The following is a 9,685-nucleotide window of genomic DNA, read 5'->3' on the forward strand; positions in this document are numbered from 1 at the left end:
TGCTGCAGAGATGGTTGTTCTTTTGGAAGGTTCTCCTCTCTTACAAAGAACCTCTCTTACAGAGAAACGCTCTGTCAGAGTGACCATCAGGTTCTTGGCCACCTCCCAGACTAAGGCCCTTCTGCCCGTTTGCTCAGTTTGGCCTAGCGACCGGCTCTAGGAAGAGCCCTGGTGGTTTCAAACTTCTTCCATTTATGGATAATGGAGGCCACTGTGCTCATTGGGACCTTTAATGCTGCAGACATTTTCTGTACCCTTTCCCAGATCTGTGCCCCTCTACAATCCTATCTCGGAGGTCTACAGACAGTTCCTTGGACTTCATGGCTTGGTTTGTGCTCTGACATGCACTGTTAACTGTGGGATCTTATATAGACAGTTGTGTGCCTTTCAAAATCATGTCCAATCAACAGAATTTAACACAGGTGGACTCAAATAAAGTTGTATAAACATCTCAAGGGTGATCAGTGGAAACAGGATGCACCTGAGCTTAATTTTGAGTGTCATGGCAAAGGCTGTGAATACTTATGTACATGGGATTTTTTTTTTTTTTTAATAAGTCTGCAAAGATTTCAAACAAACATTGTCAATATGGGGTATTGTTTGTAGAATTTTGAGGAAAATAATGAATCAAATCCATTTTGGAATAAGGCTGTAACATAACAAATGGGGAAAAAGTGAAGCGCTGTGAACTGTAAGCTGCAGAGGCTGCGACAAAACACCCTATTATTATCCGCAGTCCTAATTACACATTACACTACATTACATTTTTGAGAGCCTCAAAAGGAGAAGTCCATGCTTTATAATGGATAGGCAGAGGGCAGGTGAGCCTGAAAGGAGCCCACATCTCCTTAACGGCACAGGGGCGCACTTGACACCCAACACATAGCACAATGACACCAAAGGTGTCCAGTGCGTTTCCTCTCCAGTATTCCAACAGTACAAACAAATGACCACTGCCCGGACCTATAACTGGCCTTTGCATAAAAGAGCTTTTTAAAGAGCATTGCATGTAAAACAAAACAAAGAAAATTCCCAGCTCAACTGGTCAGGCCAGCCTGCTACCAACCAAATTAACCTGTTAAACAGTTTGCATTAAAAACAGCTTTAAACAGTTTGCATTAAAAACAGCTTTCATGCATGTATTTCACCTGTGTATGTAGCCGTTCGCCTGGCGTTTAGCTTTTATCTCCTCATACAATGGTCCTAAACCACCACCAATTTTACAAAGTTCCACTCCTGTTAAGAACTAATTATCATAACTACCCAATTGAAAGACTTAAGGGTCCCTTCTGTGCATTGCTGCATTTGAAGGATTGTAATGGTCATCGTAATACTCTATTTGGTATCTTTATGGGGTCACAGTAAAGACTATAGTCAAAATTGTGTTCCTTAATCCTTTAAAGAAAGTCACTCACCAAAAAAAACGCAGGTAATCAGAAACAGAATGTCTTTAGTTCATTGAAGATACCTGTACAGCTCTCCTAGAGGAGAGGACCTGTCAATGTTTGTGAGTGTTACTTCCACACCACAGTAGATGGAAACAAGCGTGACAAAATGAAATCATCATGGCGTAGTATATAGTTAAACCATTGCACAGCAGATAGGGGAGGTACACCCGTGATGGACAAAATAAAATAAAATCTTCAGTGCTTCATTCCTTCAACCCCCTTCAACTGCCTATCACCCACGCAGTAGTGTTCCACCAATGTTATCACTGCCTCAGAGATCCCAACATCGCTATGGTAAGGGGACAAGTTCACACTCCCTCCTCTCCGTATGGCATCCAGATAGAACAAACAGTGTGCAATGGTGATGTATAATGTATTAAAAGATAACTATTGTATAAAAGTAGATGTACAAAATAAGTAAATGCCATTCACATTTGAAAGCCTACTACGAACAACACCCGCGGCTGCGTAATGTCACGTGAGCAGCTCCACCTAATGTGTTTCCAGCCAATGCTCATCCTCAGGGACCTTTTAGTGTCCAATCTGATTGGCCCTGTATTTATAGCTTATTCGCGGCAACTGACAAATGTCATAGTCGCTTTCTGCGCCATTTTGCAGTGGAACGATACGTCACTTCTGGTTAGCGGTGCCATTTTACTTTAGATATCTGAATGTAAACAACCACTTAATTTTGGTACCATACCTTTCACGATATCAGCGCCATTTTCTCATATGTTTATAAATAGTAAACCCAGGCACCATTTTCCCGTAGACCACAGAAGTGAGCATAGTTTTCACCCCCCCTCATTATCATAAAATTGTTCTTGGCATACCCATATCCTAGTCCACTACAATGGAGGTAGCCTACATTTGATACCCATTCCTGAAATTATAATTGCCAAGCAGTACTGATGCAGAAAATAATATAAAATCAGCAATTGTCTATAAAACAATTAATATCCCATTCAATATTATGGCCAAAAGGATAAAAAGATTTAAAATCATATAACCAATACATTTCTTGTTTGGAAATCTCCCTAATTTTATTGCTCCCTCTCCAATGGGGGTCTAACTTGAAAATAGCAGTAAATTTCAGGCTGCTTGGATAACGATTGTGATATTTCCTAATGTGTAACGATAAGCTGTGTTTCTGAAAGCCTTTTCTAATTTTATACACATGTATTCTTAAGCGTTCCCTTAATCTCCTAGAAGTCCGTCCTATATATTGTTTCTAATAAATAGACTACATATCTAGTCTCACATGTGCTAAACGAATCCATGTCACAACTTTTACCCGTACTTTTATAAGAGAATTGGGCGATCTTTTTTCATCTCAAATGGCTTAATTTACAAATAACACAGTTATTACAAGAATAAAAAGACCTTCTAGCTTTTTAAAAAAATGAGATCTTTTTTAGAGGATTAACAATATTTGGGGCTGGTTTATCCCCCACATTCGGAGCCCTTCTAAAGATTACCTCGGGTTTATCCGGGAGCAATCCTTTATAAACAGGATCAGACTTAAGAATTGCCCGCCTTTTATTAATAATTCCTTTAACATGATAATGTTGTGTTGAATAATTTGCAATGAATGGGCATATCATTTTATTTTTCTCTTCTTTAACTGTTTTTGACTCTAATAATTTAATTATTTCAATGTTTCCCACTTCGTCAATAGTTTTTCCTAAAATCCTATTATCCTATCCTTTCTCCAAAAAACGTTCTCTTAGGCTGTTAGCTTGTTCGTAATAGTCCAAAGAAAATGTACAGTTGCGTTTAATTCTCATATAAACTATCCTTTTGGGACTTTTCGTAACCAGATGGGATGATGGCAACTTGTCATTGGTATGTAACTATTCCTATTAGTAGTTTTGAAAAATGTTTTTGTACATAGTGTACGCTTCTTAACCAAAATGATTAAATCCAACAAGTTAATTTAATTTAAACTGGCAGAGAAGGAAATTTATGTTATGTTCATTTGTATTTAAGATATTCATAAAGTACTCCAGTGATTCCCCATCTACATTCCATATCAGTATAATATTGTCAATGAATCATTTGTAAAGCACAAGATTCTCTCATTGATGATCAAAAATGATTCCTATTATGTATTGTTTACCCAAAATACATAAGGATCCAGTAGATCCTCCGGGGAGGGTGATTATTAGTGGGATAGGGTCCCTTACAGCTTTCCTTCTCTACTAGTTTAATGTATATACTTGTGGATAAACCTGTTCTCCCTGGGGCTGACTGAACGTCAGCGGCGGCCAGCCTGACATGTACACTGCTCATGCCCCGCCGCGGCCGCTCGGGAAAACCTGTATGTACTCGGTCATTTTTCGGGCAGACGGCGCATGCGCAATGACGTGTGGTGCCGGGTGGCGTCATTTTTGAATGTAAGGCACCTCGGGGATGGGTAAGTAAGACCCCTAAGCAGCCTCTGCATATCCTGCACCATGCCCTCATCCCTGCATCATGCCCTCAGCCCTGCATCTCCTGCACCATGCCCGCAGCCCTGCATCTCCTGCACCATGCCCGCAGCCCTGCATCTCCTGCACCATGCCCTCAGCCCTGCATCTTCTGCACCATGCCCTCAGCCCTGCATCTCCTGCGCCATGCCCTCAGCCCTGCATTTCCGGCACTATGCCCTCAGCCCTGTATCTCCTGCGCCATGCCCACCTGGAAGTGACGTATCGTTCCACAGCAAAATGGCGCAGAAAGGAGATATGACATTTGTCAGTTGCCGCAAATAAGCTATAAATAAAGGGCCAATCAGATTGGACACTAGAGGCCCCTGAGGATGAGCATTGGCTGGAAAATGGGGGATGGGTAAGTAAGACCCCTAAGCAGCCTCTGCATATCCTGCACCATGCCCTGCATCTCCTGCACCATGCCCGCAGCCCTGCATCCCCTGCACCATGCCCGCAGCCCTGCATCCCCTGCACCATGCCCTCAGCCCTGCATCTTCTGCACCATGCCCTCAGCCCTGCATCTCCTGCGCCATGCCCTCAGCCCTGCATTTCCGGCACTATGCCCTCAGCCCTGTATCTCCTGCGCCATGCCCACCTGGAAGTGACGTATCGTTCCACAGCAAAATGGCGCAGAAAGGAGATATGACATTTGTCAGTTGCCGCAAATAAGCTATAAATAAAGGGCCAATCAGATTGGACACTAGAGGCCCCTGAGGATGAGCATTGGCTGGAAAAGCGTTGGGTGGAGCTGCTCACGTGACATCACGCTGCCGCAGTTGTTGTTTGTATTCGTGTTTCAAATGTGAATGGCATTTACTTGTTTTGTATAGATACTTTTATACAATGGTTATCTTTTAATAAATAATACTTCTCCATTACGCACTGTTTGTTCTATCTGGATGCCATATGGAGAGGAGGGAGTGTGAACTTGTTCCCTTACAATAGCGATGTTGGGATCTCTGAGGCGGTGATACCATTGATGGAACACTACTGTGTGGGTGATTTCTAAGTTTGCATCTGGTGAGTTTGCATTGCATGTTGGGTTGAAGGAATGAAGCACTGAAGATTTTATTTTATTTTATCCATAGTTACATAGTTAGTGAGGTTGAAAAAAGACACCAGTCCATCCAGTTTAACCTATGTTGCTGTTAACAGTACATTGTATACCCCTGTATGTTGTGGTCCTTAAGGTTCCCTTCTAATAGTTTTTGAAACTATTGATGCTCCCTGCTGATACCACTGCTTGTGGAAGAGAATTCCACATCCTTACTGCTCTGACAGTAAAGAACCATTTACTCAGTTTAAGGTTAGTTAAACTGCTTCTTTTCTAATTTTAGTGAGTGGCCACGTGCCTTATTGAATTCCCTTTCACTGAAAAGTTTGTTCCCTATACTAGGGTCACCAGTACGGCATTTGTACATTGGTATCTTATCCCCTCTCAAGCGTCTCTTCTGCAGAGAGAATAAGTTCAAAGTTCGTAGTCTTTCCTCATAGCTGATGTCCTCCATTCCCCTAATTATCTTTGTTGTCACTCTCTGGATTCTCTCCAATTTCAGCACATACTTTCTGGGGACCGGTGCCCAGAACTGGATAGCTTACTCGAGGTGTGGCCAGACCAGAGTCTTGTAGTGTGGGAGAATTATCATTTTATCTCTGGAGTGAATATGCATGACAGTATTCTATTGGCTTTGCTTGCAGCAGCTTGGCATTGCATGCCACTACTAAGCTTATTTTCTACTTTTCCATCTTAGATTCACCCAGAGGTTTTCCCCCTAGCGAGGAACTTGCGTTCGTATTTCTGGCACCCAAGTGTATTACGTTAAATTGTTCAACATTGAACCTCATTTGTCATGTAGTTGCCCACCCCATTATTTTGTTCAGGCCTGCTTGTAAGTTTTCCACGTCCTGTATAGAAGATATTGCCCTGCTTAGCTTAGTATAGTCGGCAAATACTGAGATTGTGCTGGTTATCCCATCCTCTAGATCGTTTATGAATAAATTAAACAGGATTGGTCCCAGGACAGATTCTTGTTGTACCCCACTTTCCACACCTGACCAATGCGAGTACTCCCCATTTATCACTACCCTCTGGACTCGCCAATGGAGCCAGTTTTCAATCCAGGTACTCACCCAATGATCCATACCTATGTACTTTAGTTTGTACAGTAAGTGTTTGTGGAGAGCTGTATCAAATGCCTTTGCAAAGTCCAGATACACTACATCCACAGGCCTTCCTTCATCTAGATGGTAGTTTACCTCTTCGTAGAAGGTTAATAGATTGGTCTGGCAAGAACGATTCTTCATTATTCCATGCTGATTACTACTAATGATACCGTTTTTATTACTAAAATCTTGTATATAGTCCTTTATCATCCCCTCCAATATCTTGTAGACTATTGATGTTAGGCTAACTGGCCTGTAATTCCCAGGGATATATCTCTGCCCTTTTTAAATATTGGCACAACTTTGGCCATTTTCCAATCAGCCAGTACCATTCCCGTCAGTAGACTATCCATAAAAATGAGGAACAATGGTCTGGCTATCACCTGGCTGAGTTCTTTAAGGACCCTCGGGTGTAAGACATCTGGTCCCGGGGACTTATTTATGTTTTTCAAGTTTAGTTCTGAGTCTTTCTTCTGTTAACCATGAGGGTGCTTCCTGTGATGTGTTATTAACTTTAACATTACAAGCTGGGTTAATGTAGCCCCCAATTATTTTGTGAAGAGGAGAAGAATTTATTTAGCACGTTCGCCTTCTCTCTGTCCTTTGTAGTCAGATTCCCTTTGTCGTCCTTTATGGGTCCAATGTGTTCTGGCCTCACTTTCTTACTATTTATATACTTAAAAAATTTCTTGGGGTTCCCATCATGGGTGTACCTCCCCTATCTGCTGTGCAATGGTTTAACTAAAAACAAAGCCATGATGATTTCATTTTGTCACGCTTATTTCTATGTACTGTGGTGTGGAAGAAACACTCACGAACATTGACAGGCCCTCTCCTCTAGGAGAGCTGTACAGGTATCTTCAGTGAACTAAGGACATTCCGTTTCTGATTAACTGCAGTTTTTTGGTGAGTGGCTTTCTTTAAAGGATTTGGGAACATAGTTGGACTCTATGGACTTATGCTAGGTATCAATATCTGGATGGACCACCATATACTCAGATCTTTTTAGTGCTGCAATTTATTACTATTGTGGAACTGAAGGGAGAGTGTATCCTTTTTATTGCTAGCAGCCTTTATCATTAATCTGCACTGATCTTGGTTTTTTATATTTTTTTTATATTTATAGTCAAAATTGTGCCTGAGCAGTGATCCCTACTGTTATTGTAAAAGAAGGTATGGAAGTCCCTTTGCATTGTCATTATCATCTCCATGTGTTGTTATTAATATTATCAATTTTTTTAATATGTGCCTTAGCTTCAGGTGACCTACTGGTAAAGTTCATTTGAATGTTTCCTATTGTATAAGGTGATTGTTAAGACTCCTTTTGCATGAATTTTTTGATACTTCAGCAAAACACAATGGTATTTTTACTCATTGGTTGCAGATTGCTTCAACTAAACTGTAAAGCCCAACAAGGTCATTTTAAGTTTAAAGGGCCAGTTCACCTTTACCCAAAAAAATCCTATGCAGGGATGGGGTGTCGGTAGATAATAAAAAATTTGCAGCTTTGACTAAAGTTGAATAATGCCCTGAGAGATTATGCTAAGAGATGGCATCATCCCATCCAGCCTTGTTGCTAGGGCATTGCTAAGACATGCCCAGCTGTTACTGCTCACCCCCCACTATTACAGGTATGAGCTCTCAAACCCCCACACATGTGTGGTCCGCTATCTCCCCCATTGCAGCAAGGGAGAGAGAACATGTGTGAAGGGGTTTGAATTGGCTGGGAGTGTCTTAGCAACATCCTACAACAAGGCAGGATGGGAATATGCCATCTTTGGGAGTTGTTTGGCCATTCTTCTGGGGGTACGTAAATGGCCTACACCATTATTTAACTTTAGTCAAAGCTGCACAGTTTTTTATTGTCTGCAGGTACCCCTTACCTGTACAGACAGTTTTTTGGTAAAGGTGAACTAAACCTTTTATACAGTTTCTATAGGCCCTGTCATAGGAAATTGCTACCAATTTCCACTGTCTTTTTTCTAGCATTTTGGATTGTCATTATACATTTACTGACACCAGATGTCAGCATTATACTGATATTCACATCTGCTAATATGCTTCTTTATTTTACAGACCAACCAGTGTCTCCTTCAGTAAAAGTCCCCATTTCTTTCACAGATTAGCGATGGTACACCTGTAACCTACAGCTCAGCCTTGTAAGCCCATCCCAATACTCATTACTACCCATTCTTTGGCTTAATATGGCTACCACAACTGGTAACCACAGGGTTAAAGAGCTCGGCTCTGTTGTGAAAACACAAGAAAACCATACTTTGTTTTCCCAGACACTTCTAGCTACCCAATTTAAAATGATTCTATAGATTTACAAGTTGAGCAAACTGCAAGAATTAAATGGAGTTGAACCAATAAAATGAGTGAGAAATAGGCAAATCTGTAACAGCTGCATGGAAATAAAGGTCTTCACGCTGCCGCTGGAAGTCAATTTGTTGAATGTTACTGGCATTCTTTGTTTCCAGCTTACAGTATGTTAATTAAATGATGTGATGACAGACAGGTACCACACTTACAGTAATCCTCCCTCCGTAATATTATTGCTATCTCTGCGGTTTCTAATGAGCCTTGAAACATTTGTCTAAAATCAGCATTGCTCCATTGTGACGTCACATACTATATCAGGCTTGATTAACTTTTAATTATGTTTTATTGTTGACTTTTCTAGAACATGGCTAATAAACTTTTGACATTTCCAAAATAAACCATTTATGCATGAGCGCCCTCACAAATAAAGAATCGGTATAAAGAAAATGTGTATTTAAATGGTGTCATTTGTTTAGACAATAAGCCTTTGCCTTATTTGTGGCAATTATTTTGTTCTGTACACTGGGCTCTGACAGAGAGTCAGCTAATTCACCTTTCTTAGAAAAGTCTCACAAAAATGTGCACCTAAACATGACCCCTTGTCTCTCTCATTAAAGGTGGATTTGCTGAAATACCTCTGAGGCACAAATCCATGGCCCACTGGACACAGACTGCACCTGTGCTGACCCCCTTTGGCAAAGTATACCATCTCTATTTGTGCTAGGTCAGATTATATCTTCTGGAGGCTTTCATTGTGGCTGTGGTCCTGTCAGTCACGTAGGGTCATTGTTAGATGCCAGCAAAATATTCCCTTCACAGATGCTATTCTCAGGCTCTCTGAATCCAAGGTCATCTGGCAAGGCTGCATGTAAACAGTTTACACAACCATCCACTTAAATAACACTGCCTGTGCTTTAGTAATCAAATAAGCATGCTGTATTTACAAAAAACACAATGCCAATGAATCAGGAATATATTCCCCAACAATCCAGCTAATAGAAATGCATTTTTGTTTAATGCCGTCCACAGATGGTTCGAATATCGGCCGATTCAACAGGAATCGCCCGAGATTCGAACCATGTATGGTCAGGCTGAATGTACCAAGTTGATCAATCAACCTGGGTACAACCAACCTGCCTGATTTTACTTGCGATCATAGCTGCTAGCAATGATCACTGTCTTCTCCCAGGGGGGATGGCTCCCCCTCGACATTCTCCGGGAGAATGCTATTGATTGGCAGGAGGGATTCCCGGATCAACACTGTCTGTGTTGATGGGGGAA

This window comes from Pelophylax lessonae (genome assembly GCF_965119305.1).
Source record: "Pelophylax lessonae genome assembly, chromosome: 3".
NCBI classification, from domain to species: domain Eukaryota; kingdom Metazoa; phylum Chordata; class Amphibia; order Anura; family Ranidae; genus Pelophylax; species Pelophylax lessonae.